Source organism: Monodon monoceros, unplaced genomic scaffold (genome assembly GCF_005190385.1).
Source record: "Monodon monoceros isolate NGI ecotype Baffin Bay Population unplaced genomic scaffold, NGI_Narwhal_1 Super_Scaffold_18, whole genome shotgun sequence".
Classification (NCBI taxonomy): domain Eukaryota; kingdom Metazoa; phylum Chordata; class Mammalia; order Artiodactyla; family Monodontidae; genus Monodon; species Monodon monoceros.
The window spans coordinates 133,985,529-133,998,574 of NW_021703774.1; the positions used below are offsets into that span (position 1 = coordinate 133,985,529).

The window sequence follows — 13,046 nt, forward strand, 5'->3', positions numbered from 1 at the left end:
TCTTAAACCTGTCATCAGCGGAGCTCCTCTGATGCAATAGCAATAGGGTGAAGCTGCTGATCAGAAACCTAGAACTCAGGCAATGGTGTGGGATCCAAAGCCCAGGCAGACCATGCTCATTTAGGGGAAGGCACAAGGGAATAATGGCTGTTGACATGTTTGTTTTTGAATCCTCTCTATGGCCTAAAGATTTTGCTGTTTTGCTATCTCCATTGTCCTGATGAGGGGCTGTGGCTCAGAGCACACAGCAATTGGATGGAGTATCTATTGAACACCTACTTGTGTTACATGGTATACTAGGGTTTTAAATTCTTTCCCTCCTCTATTTCTCATTGCAGCCTTGTGATGTAGAAACTGAAGCCAAGGCAGAGTTGGCTAATTCTTTTCTGGTGCAATTCAGCCTCGTTAGGCAAACTTCTCCAGCAGCTTGGCAGCCAAAGCAGAGAAGATGAGTGATTGAGTGGCACAGAATGAAGCATCCATAGGATGGTGAGAGGAGAGTTTGGGCAGGGAAGGAGGTGAGGCTGGTGGGAAGGCAAGGATGGGTCTTATTCAAGGTGAATCCCTCCTGCTGGGAGCATGATTGGCACTCAGAACATGTCTTCTGAACAGATGTGTGAATGCTAACAGGGGACTGATGGGCAGGTGAACCAAGTTCCTGGAGGGTCCAGGGAGGCCTTAGAGCAGGTATACAAGTGAGCTGCTAGGAGTTGGGAATACTAGTGGGGGAATACTAGGCGGGGGCTGGGGGGGAATACTAGTGACCTTTCAGATTCTCAGAAGAGGAGCCATTTGGAGGGATGAAGTGATGGCAAGGGCCACCGTGGGACCATTACTGGGCAGCTGCAGAAGCATGTGGCAATGGCCACTGGCACTGAGGAACAAGAGGCCAATGAGAAACAGCCTGGAGTAACTCCTTCCATGCATCCCCTGGGTTTTTCACACTATTCTGTGTGGGGATTGGGTGGATGCACGTCTCTAACAACTCTGAAGAGTCAAGTGTCAGGCTTCTCCAAAGCTCTACTTCCAAGGGGGAGAAAAGACTATAAACAAAGACTGTAAACGTCTCTATATCAAGGTCCACTTTGCCCTTGTGACGTGAATGTCAACTGTAGTGTGTAACCAGGAGGCTCAGATGTGGGCTGTGGTGCCTCCCAGTGTGTCTATGGATTTGGTTGGTGGAAGGCAAAGACAGTGCTGATCTATGAATACATTTTCTTTTTCATTCAGGCACTGCCTTTACTCAGTCAGCCCTGGCTTCCTGCAGCAGAGGTCTGGGCTGTAATAGAGCTGGTCTTATTTTTTATTAAGTTCATGAACTTTGAAGGAAGGAACTTGGAAAAAAAGGTCTCATTACCTCGGGAATGAAGACTCGTGCTTCTTTTAAAGCCAGACATTGGTGTGGCCTTGCTTGTTATAGACACAAATAATCTGGGTGTAAAATTGCAATGGAGTGGCAAGGAGAAAACAGGATGGCTTCTTGGGGTGAAGCAGGTGGGGTGGGGGAGGAAAGGTCAGTGAAAGGTCAACCTAAAATGGAGAGGTCCTGAGGAAAGGCATGCAGACTTCAACTGTGGCTAGACATTTGTATAGATTGACTTTGCGAAGATAGAATCTGCCCTAGACCCTTGCAGAATCTGGGATAATGGGAAGAACATGGTCTCTGGATTCAGATGAATTTGGCTTTAAATTTCAATTTGGCTACTTACTATAAGCTTCATGACCTACAATTTCCCAAACCTCTTGAGTTTCAGTTTCCAAATCTGTACAATGTAAAAGAATATCTACCTGGCAGGAGTGTTGAGGGGATTGGATGAGACAGTGCAGGAAAAGTGTCAGACACTGAGTTTATAAAGAGCAATGTGGCACAAGGCTTCCAAATTCACATTACTATTATTGTTAGTATTTTTTGCTGCAAAAAGCTTTATTGTTTCCATTTGGTCCAAGGCTTGGGAGAGGGCTCCAGGACAGTTAAAAAGCTGTTCAGTGACTGCAGAGAGAGGCTTCAGGCAGAAGCACTGACACCAGAGGGGCTTCTCAAAGGCCGCTGGGCTCCAGAGGCTCCTAGTCATGCTTAAGGGTGGGCCTTTCGAGGAAATACTTGCCCAGCCCCACCTGGGGACCAGCCAGCCTGCAGAGGTTGGTCAGGTGGTCACCATCTTCTTGATGAGTTTCACCTGCTCATCCAGGAAGCGGCTCTCCAGGAAGTCTGAGAGCTGGGGGTCTGTGTGGGCAGAACCCAGGGCATGCAGAGTGAAAAGCGCCTGGTTCAGGTTCTTCTCCATGAACAGGGTGGCTTCCACAGCATCCTGGGCTTTACCCCACTCATCTTGAGATGGCTTCTGCAGGTCCTGGAAGAGGGCATGGCCGCAGCGCTCGTTTTGCATCTTCAAGAGATGTTCGGTGCCCTTGTGCTTCTCCTCAGCCAATTCATGGAAAAAGTCACCCACGCCCTCCAGAGCCACATCATCGTGGTGGAAATAGAAGCCCAGAGAGAGAGGTGGGTGTAGGAGGCCTGCAGATACAGGTTCACCAGGCGGTGGATGGCGGTCTCCACCTGGGTAAAATAATACTGAAAAATCCAGGAGCTCATGGTTGATCAGCAATAAGGAGCTAAGCTCAAAAAATGGTGTTGGCTGGTCCCAGAGGAGGAGGATAGCTGACTGGTTGGTTCTGAAAGTTGTGGCTGGAAAAATGGTTGGCAGGTGGTCAGAGGCTAGAGGAAGGGGTGTCCCTGGGTCAGTTCTGCCCAAACACTGTTGAAGCAATAGACACCGAGCACACTGCTCATGGTCACCTTCTTTAATGAAATATATCTTCGAGTTATCCAGCGCAGTGGTTCACACGATTTAATTGTTAACTGACCAGGAGGCTGACTGCTGCACTGGAGTTTTCCTCCTCTGCAAAGTGTCGTCAGAGGAGTGCTAGACATCAGGGCCCAGGCTAGCCTAGTGTTCATCAAACGTCTCTGTTGATGGGAATTTCCTGGAGGTACTTGTTAGACATTACAAGTTTCTGACTTCATCCCAGACCCATTGAATGAGGAGTTCCAGGGACCCAGGAGGCTGTGTATTTTAACAAGAACCCCAGACAAGTCTTGTCATCAGAGAATTTGGGGAAACACCAGCAATCCTAGCTGTACCATTGACTGATTAGTGATAACAAGCTAGTTTTAAAATACATTTTAAAAATGTAAAGTAAAAATTTACTATAAAGATGATCTCTAAGATCCAGAGTTATTTATAAAACACCCTTTGACTGATATTTGGGGGAAGAGTGTATCATTATGCTTTTAGGAGAAAGATGCTCTTTCATTCCTCCCTGCCTTTGCTGTTACTGTTCTGTCTGAAATTCTCTATCTACCTTGTCTACCTGGCAAATCCTGCTTCTTCTTCAAGGGTCAGTTCAACAATCACATCCTTTGAAATGCTCCCATGATTCTCTCAGGTAAATCAGCAGCTTCTTCCTCTCTGTGACCTTTGTGCCTTTGTGTTATGTCTTTTGTAAGATGAATCACATCATATTATATGTTTGTTTTTATGTTTCTCTCCACATTAGTTTTTGCATATAAAGGTCAAGAGCGTGGGTTCTGGAATCAAAGTGCCTAGATTTGAATCTCTCTCTCTGAAGAGATCAGAGCAGACAAAACAGAAGAGATCACCTTGAATTGGGTGTTGGAGGATGAGCAAGAATTGTCCAGATGGAGAAAGGAGATTTCCAGTGAACAGCAGGTGCAAAAGTGTGGAGGTCACAGAAAAACACACTTTTCCCATCTTGAACCATTTTTAATGAGAAACTCATTTTTTGCAATAATATCTTTTAAGATCTTGAAAATTTTCCATTAAGTCACTTTTGGTTCTTTTCATTAGACTTTATTTACAAAGGCCATAAAAGGGCCTATTGTAAAATAATGTTTTAAATGGCTAAACCAAAGGGAGTCTGAGTTAGTCCTCAGATTCCCCTGTATGATTTTGCAAAGCATATGACCCTGCGTGTGAACGGCTTTGGTTGCAAACATGCCTGGTTCAAAGCATGCCTCTTCCATGTATCACTGGGTGACTTTGATCAAGTTACTTAGCTTCTCTGAGCTTCTCATGTGTAAAATAGAAAATTAACACCCTTTCCCTCTACTCTCTCAGAGTTGAACGGGGCACTTAAAAAATAGATAACAGTTAGAAAGATTTTAAAATAATCTTGATAGACCAGGGCACTAGGCTAATACTATTTACAAGAAATCTTAAAAAGATAAATGTCAAGTCCAGAATTTAAGATTACATATAAAATGGAACTACTGGCTTGAGGAAAATGAGTAAGGTAGCAGCTCATGTCAGAAACACCAGAAAAAATTGTTAGAAATCAAGTTCAATTGACTCCAATGGGGTACTGGAACTCTAAGTATGTGCTTTTTACTTTGGCATCATAACTAGGTTGGCAAACACTTTTTAGCTGCGTAATGCCAAGTGTTGTCAGGGAAGAGGGCATTGGGATCCCTCATGCACTGCTGGTGGGAGTGTAGACTTATGTAGTCACTCTGTAGAATGATCTGGCACTACTTGAGCACATTAAGCTTGTATATGCCTGTGATCTGTCAGTCCCACTCTTTGTTTGTGGCAAATTCTATAGATAGATTGGTTCAGCCAACTTCCTTCTACCTCACTTAGAACGTGATTTCCTGCACCCTAGGTGATGGAAAGGTAAAATCTATATTTTCCAGATGCCCTTATTGTTCAGGTTCCATTAATGACCTAGCTTCCTCCAAGCAATATATGTATGTGATATTTGGAAGGTGGAAGTGATTATCATGAGGCAGAGGTCTTGTTTCTGATGTGTTTGTTATTTTTGTTGGTACATGTGGTCACAAAGACTTTTAGGTAGCTGAAATTTTTTTTTCAGAAGATGTAGTAGAGGGCCCGATATCTGGTCCTAACATGGTGAGTATCAAGAAGCTGGGAAATGGGCCTCCCTGCTTTCAAAGAGGTGGTGTTGGTTTCTAGGTCCTCTGGCCCATTGCTCCCTGGTGGGTCAGTTCTGCTGAACTACACCCTGGTGGGTGTAGTTCCAGGTGTCATTCCTGGAAGCTTGGCCTAAATCCTGCTTTCTTCCAACCATTTAAAACTAAGAATTCTCAAAAAAAAAAAAAAAAAAAGAATTCTCTCCATTATATATATATATATATGTGTGTGTGTGTGTGTGTGTGTTTTGTTTTGTTTTTTGCTAAGCTAGCTCAAGGAGATTCTGGCAACTAAAACTGGTCCAAGAGAATTTCTCATAAATGGGACGTGAATGAGGATGCTCATCACAATATTGTATGTAGCAGCTGGGAGAAGGAGGTCACCTCTTTCCTGTCATTGAGGGGATGGATTTAGAAAATGAGCTGGATGTACACTCAGTAATACTATGCAGAAATTATAGTCAAGGAAATGATTGTCCACATGGTGATGTGGACAGATCTTAATAATAGCCTTTAGTTAAAAAAAAATAGAAAATGTAGTTTATAGCATAATACCATTTATGCAAATTGAAATATACATGCATAAAAAACAACTACATGATTGACACTGACATAAACCCTCATCTAATCTTTCTCACATTAGACTGAGTGCCTAATCAGGAGGGAGAACTAAAAGTCAGGAATGCAGACAATGAGGAATAAAGAAACAAGGGGGCCTTGTACACAGTGACCCATGATCTTTGCACCTGAGATGGGGAAAAGAAAAGAAGAACCAATGTCATATATCACAGGAGAAAATCTTCCACCTCTATCCTGCAGCATAAATGTTTCTGTGCTATACACTAAGAGGGGCATTGACAAAAAACTAATGGCTATAAGGAGGGAGAGAGGATGATGAGGGGACTACACATGGGTCACAAGAGCAATGATTGAAGATCATGGGGTTATTCAGCCTGGAGGAGAACAGAGAGGGAGATAGGGTGACCAACCATCTTGGTTTACCTGGAATTTTCCCAATTTTAGCACTGAAAGTCCTATGTCCCAGGAAACCCCTTAGTCCTGGGCAAACCAGGATGGTTGGTCACCCTAGGGAGACATTGCTGGTGTCTGCAACTATCTGAAGCACTTTCCTAGAGAGAGGAAGTAAAGATATGTGACTCTGTGTACCTTCAGAGGGCAGACTTTAGACCACTGGAAAGGACAAAGCTAGAGGAAGGAAATTTCTGGTTCAATTCATTGAGGACTTTCTAACAACCAGCTGTGAACCAGTGAGCAGTTACTACTCTTGACCACTACCATTTAGTGAATTCCTGCTGTTACCATGTCCAAACTCATTCTCCTCACTGCACGACAGGCTGATAAATCGGGAGACCGAAGTGTTAGGGCAAGGAATAATGACTTTATTCGGAAAGCCAGGAGTCTGAGAAGATGGTGAACTAATGCCCTAGAGAACCATCTTACCCAAGTCAGAATTCAGGCTTCTTTTATACTAAAAGGAGAAGGAGTGTGGTTGACTGTTGCAAACTTCTTGGTGTTGGCATCCTTTGTTCTTACAGTTGTCCACATAGATCAGGTCATGATGTTCCTGTAAACCTCCAAGAAGACCAATGTTATTCTCTGTTCTGCAACTATTTATCTCTATGTGAATGGAAATTGTTAAACCCTTAAAGGCCAGAGCCTTGAGAATGGGCTATCCTGTATATTTCAGGCTATAGGCAACATTCTTAACTCCAAGCAAAAGCAAAAGAATACAAAGGTAAAAGAAACAGATCCAATATGAAGTCAGATCTCTTCTTCCCTATTACACTGCAAGGTACATAATAATCTCATTCAGTCTTCACAGTACTGTGTTGAACTTATGAAGAAACAAAATAACATTCCCAAGGTCAGACAATTAGGGGTTTGAACATAGGACTGTTTGACTCCAAGAAGCCCAGTCTCTTAACTAACACCTTTTAAGCTAATCTTAAGTGTTCTTTCTACTCCGAGATGGTAAAATTAAGTGCTACATTGCATGTTACAGACTAACAATGCTTAGAAGTTCAGAGGTGAGGAATTTCTATGAAAGCCGGTCTAGTCAGGGATTAATTGTGACTTGATTTTGAAAACACTTGATTGTCCTAAGAAGTCTAGCAGCAGACGCCATACTGAGAGTCTGCCTCTGGCTGGAACTCTCAATGGCACTTGATAAGGAAAGAGCTCTGAAGAGGTTTACAATGTGCTAACTACAGTAGCTCAGCACAGACCCGCCTATTGTGGAGCATAAAAAAGCAGGTGCAGTTTCTGTTTCTAGATGCAGGATGGATAACCAGGATCATTACAAATGGGCTTAATAGTAATAATAGCTACCATTTTATTTTGGTACATATACTGTGTGCTAAGCATGGTGCAAAGTGCTTTAGACATAACCAGAGCCTAACATTGGAATATGGTAGTCAATAAATATTTGATAAGCAGATAATCTCATTTAATTTTCTCCTGCACAACTATACCTGGAGACTCTACACAAGCCTTCTTGGCCAGTCCTATTATTATGCCCATTAGATAGATGAGGACACTGAGACTCAAGAAATCATATTGCTATGGTCATACTCTTTTATCTACTACTGTAGTAAAGATAGTAAGTTGGAGATATGTGGATTTACCTGCCTTTAACAGATCTAGCAAACCAGATCACATGCATTATTTTGTTGTATAATAGGTAAAGCCCAGTTTTTGCATATTTTAACATTACTAATCATTACATTTCTCCTTTTAGGTTTCAACCCATTGTTCTTGCCAGTGGAGGTATTTTAAAGTTTTGCTCTCATTTTTTCCCTTGATTTTATTTATTCATTGTTGGATAGATATACTTTAAACTTGATTGTGTCATCTACAATCGTTTCCCAGATCTTGTCTGATTACAAGTATTACCTGGGGCTCTTATTAACAACTGTGATTTCTAGGTCAGCCTCCTGAGATTCTGCTTCATTATCTGTGATAGCATCTGTTACATTATAGTATAATTAGCTATTTACTATGCAATGAGCTTCTCAAGGGCAAGCACAAAGCAAGGGCTCAACAGTTGCTTATTGAATGGATGAATGTATTTAATGGGCTTATCTTATGAATCTTTATCAAGTAATTTATACAGTTGTTAGACGGCAAAGGCAAAGAAGTGATGACAGTATTCTCCCTCCAGACTAATCTTCATACATTCATTAATACATAAATTTTACCAACCACAAATTTGTCTCAATGACATTGTCTTCCTGCTAATGTTTTTCTCTTTTCACGTGGACATTATACAAGATTTGTCAAATGCTCGAATGGGAGAGAGAGTTTGGGAGGATTTATGATTTGAAAAACTATGTAAATCCCAATCATCACTTCTTTGCTTTTAAAATGCTCCTACATTTTACTAGTAATCAGTTACAAGTTAATCTGCTCATGGTCTTAAATTCACCTTTAGCTGCTTTTTGAAAAACTAACACTAGTATCCATCTCCTATCTGTGGCATTTCTCTAATTCTCCAATATTTTAGAAATTCCTCAAAATGTTTCTACTATTTCAATTCAGGGGCATACTTGAACTGGATTGGTTGAGTAACTTAGATGTGTTGGTTAGGCATTCATTCATTCATTCATTCAGTTTTACTGCCTTTGTTGAGTATCTACGGTCTGCCAGGTTTGTGCAAGATACCTGGTATATGGCACTGAGTGAGATATGGTTCTCACAGTCGAGGCAGGGCTAACAAAATTTAATCGTCAATTATATTATAATGGGGACTTCCCTGGTGGTCCGGTGGTTAAGACTCTGCGCTCCCAATGCAGGGGGCCTGGGTTCGAAGCCTGGTCAGGGAACTAGATCTTGCATGCCACAACTAAAGATCCCTCATACAGCAACTAAGACCCAGAGCAGCCAAAATAAATAAATAAAACTAAATAAAATAAATATTAAAAAGATTATATAGTGATGGAGGTAAACTCAGATTACTTAGAACAGAGAAGAGCTTTGACATCTGCGTGGAGTCAGAGGAATCTTCCTGGAAGAGCTAATCCTTGGGCTGGGGCTCGATGGACCTGGTGAAGCAGAGATGTGGGGGAGGAACATTTTAGGCAAAGGCAGAGCATTTGCCAAGCTTGGAGACCGGGAGGAATAAGGGGGCAACTGAGGAAGGGAATTGGCAGGAATCTTGGGCCTTCTCTCCAAAACCCAATGTAGGATCTTTTAGATCACATAATCATTCAATGATCATCCCTCTGTCCTCTAGTTGAACTCCAGGGGTGGGCAATTCTAGGCTCAAGAGGAAACTACCCACCACTAACAATATATTGGCATGGAATGGGAATTGTGTGGAAACAATATTACTCCAACCAGTGAGCTGGCAGATTCAAACAGATGCCTACGGGTCTGATGGGAGAGAATGAGAAATTTTATAAATTCGACTCTGAGGAAGCCCATATTCGTTTAAGTCTTATTACAAGCACATGCCTTATATAATCACACTAGTTAGTGCCGTGTGCTCCTTATCCATTTCACAAAGCTGTCTGGAAAGCTAAGATTTATATTTATCCATGGCTGCTCTGTCTGTAATCGAGAAGCTTTGCTTTTGACTCCCGCAGAAGTTTCCATTTAAATAAAAATAAAATTGAAATCAAATGCTGCATTAGAAGCTCCTCTGCTCCCTCTGCATTTGCTAATCACCCCTTCCCATTATTTAACCTCAGAAATCAGAGCCTCTGAAACTGATGAGTATAACTGCATACCTGCCATCCATTTGCTTATTGACTCTGCTTATTCCCAAGCTCCCCTGTGAAACTGTCCCACGTGACTGTTTAACAGAGAAAAAAGTGTTTCTCAGGGTGTAGGCTCCAAACACTGTGCATAGGAATCACTGGGAAACTTACTAAAAATGAAGATTCCTCAGACCCCACACAGGCTTTCTGCTTCAGAAGTTCTAGAGTTAATGTCAAGGGATCAGCATTTTAAATCGTCTCTGGTTGATTCCCATTCCCATTCACCTATTATGTGAATATACTGTGAGCACTGGCTGTGTACCAGTGCTGGGATTCAAAGTTGAATAAGACACCATTCCTGCTCCCAAGCCACAGTCTGGTGGGTGACAGATGAGCACCCCTATTTCATTCAGACTGATTAGTTCAAGGATGGAGCACATGCAGCGTGAGTGGTGACGTAACGGGATGTCTTGGCTTGGTGGTGGGTGATGGAACAGGGAAATTTGCTATTAGTGAAAAAAATCAAAGGTTGCAAATATTTCTTAACAAAATGTGTATTAAGTCTGATTCTGGATCTTCCCATGTTATTTTAAAATATTGGTATTATAAACACATTCATATATACACAAAAATGGTGAGAATATAATAATAATAATGGTATAATAATAATAATGGTTCAATAATAGTACAATAATAATATAGTATAGCATAATGCAATTCAAGAGTATAATAAACTCCATATAACCAGTATGCATGTGTGGTATGTATGTGTGTGTGTGTGTGTGTGTGTGTGTGTATGTGTATATATATGTATATATAAAAAATTATATATATATAAGTGACTTATATATATATAAGTGACTTATATATATATAAGTGACTTTGCCTCTCTTGCTTCATCACCTGCCCCCTACCCCAACTCCACCCAATTGTTTGTTTGTTCAAATCCAAGATCTAGTATCATTTCACTTGTGAATAGTCCAGGATATGTCTTATAGGAATATGGACATTTTCTGAGCTAACCATAGAGTTATCATCATACCTAAAGAAATTCACTATAAGCCCTCGGTGTAGTATTCAGATTTCTCCAATTATCTCAAGAATGTGATGTAACAGTGTTCACATCGAGATCTAAATAAACTCCACACATACTGCATTCAGTTGTGTTTCTTAAGTCTCTTGTAGTCTAGAACAGCCCTTCTTTCCTAGGCCCTTTCCCTGATCCCTCCTCTTTTATGCCATTTTTCCTATGGAAGAAATCAGGTCTTAGTAGAAAATCCCACATTCTGAATGTGTCTATTTGTTTCATTGTGGTGTCATTTAACTGATTTACCTACTCTTTCTATTTACAGTAAACTAGAAGCTAGTTCTAAAGTCTTTGCTGAGAGTCGAGTTCAAGATTTTTTCCAAGAGCATTTCATTGCTGGTGCTACGCACTTCACACTGCATCACATTAGAAGGTGCAGAAAGTCTGATTGTACCATTTTAATGATGCTAATTTGATCAAGGGTTTCAGATGGCGACAGTCTGATATCTCCATTCTAAATTTTCCTTTAAACTTTCATCTAATGGTGTCATCTACAGACAACCTTTGCTTGAATCAATTATTTTGTTAGGGGTTGAAAATGGGCACTTTTTCTAATTCTGTCATCCTTTCCCATGTCTTGGCTGGAATTCTTCTCTAAGGACACATTATGCTGATAAACTATGAGTATCTGTTTACTCCGAAATATTTTCCATTGAGGAAAGGCAAGATAAATAGTTCTGTCCCTTTAACGACTGCTGTTAAGTTGAGTTGGTACCTAGTTACCACTGATGGTGAACACTGTGAGTGCTGAGCTTATTTATTTATTTTTCTATCGGGTATCCTTTTGAACATATGGGTTTTTATATGCAGCGTATTTCAAGACACTTGCCATGAGTCCTTTTATCACATCCTCAGTACTGTTTGATAGCTTCCCTACATTCTGGTACGAGTCTCTGGAAATTCTTTGCCCCAGATCTTAACCATCATCCACTTTTCAGAGGAGTCCGTGTTTCTTGTGGAAGGGAAAGGTCTTTATAAGCCACAATTCGGGTGCTAGGGATGCTCACTGCCATGAGGCTGTGATTGCTTCTAGGCCATTTTAGTGGGCAGAGCTAGAAAATACCTATTTAAAAAAATTATATCCAAGCTAATCATGGACAATCCAAATATAGTAATATAAAATTTAACTTAATTGAATTTACACTTGTTTCTCTTTTCTCATACACTAAAAATCTTGGTTCTTGATAAAATTAGCATAAATACTTCTTTGCTATATCTAGAATATATTCCTTTGTGGTTGGAGAAAACGTTTGATATGATTTCAATCTTCTCAAATTTATTAAGACTTGTTTTCTCTTTCAACTCTCACTTACTTGCATTCCAATATAATCTCTTGAGTGGGAGTTGAAGCAGTAAAGTTTCAGTTGGCAGCTTGCTGGCTACCATTTGTTGGGTGCTTATTATGTGGTGGGAAAAATTTAAATGGCTTATGTTTAAATGATTAACTCATTTAATCCTTATGCCAACTCTATGAGATCGGTACTATTATTATTCCCATGTTACAATTGGCGAAGCCAAGGAAACAAGACATTTAATAAGTTGCTCAAGTTCACACAAATGGTGAACGGCACAGCTGGACTTTGAATTGATGCAGTTGGGCTGCAGAGTCCCTACTCGTAGCCATGAGAAACCCTGCCTCTCTGAAGCCAACTGCCCTAGGTCAGAGTAAATGAAGAGCTTGGGAAATCTAATCCCCACGGTTCTCCAGTCCCTACCCACCGCTTCTTTCTCCTTCAGTAACTCAGTTTCTGTTTCACTGACTAACTCTAGACCATTCTGTGCTCTCTGCTCACAATTGAAGATAGTAGGCGTTTCATAAACACTTTCAAATCTGCTTCTGGTCATTCATTCAGCAAACCAGTAACTCTGAAGCACAATCTGATTCATATGTAAACAGGAAAGAAAATCTATTTCTGTTGTGATTTTTAGGAAACTAGAGTATTCCAGCTTGACTGTAAGTTTTGTGTGTTTTTTTTTTTTTGAGAACAAGTACACATTTCAGCACAAAAATATTCTTGTGCCCTACAAATCCCCTTTGGCCTTATTAAACCTTAGAATTAAGGCTGGGTGGTACAGTGGAAAGTGCCTGGAAGACTTGAGTTCTCATCAGTTTTTTTTTTTTTTTTTTTTTGCGGTACGCGGGCCTCTCCAGTTGTGGAGCACAGGCTCCGGACGCGCAGGCCCAGTGGCCATGGCTTACGGGCCCAGCCGCTCCGCGGCATGTGGGATCTTCGCGGACTGGGGCCCGAACCCGCATCCCCTGCATCGGCAGGCGGACTCTCAACCACTG

The 13,046-nt window shown here is 41.2% G+C and overlaps 1 pseudogene; it reads right to left on the reverse strand.

Annotated features, from left to right (window-relative positions):
- Positions 1-2,064: 2,064 nt before the first annotated feature.
- LOC114899523 lies at positions 2,065-2,593 on the reverse strand (annotated as a pseudogene).
- Between the last annotated feature and the right edge of the window lie 10,453 nt (positions 2,594-13,046).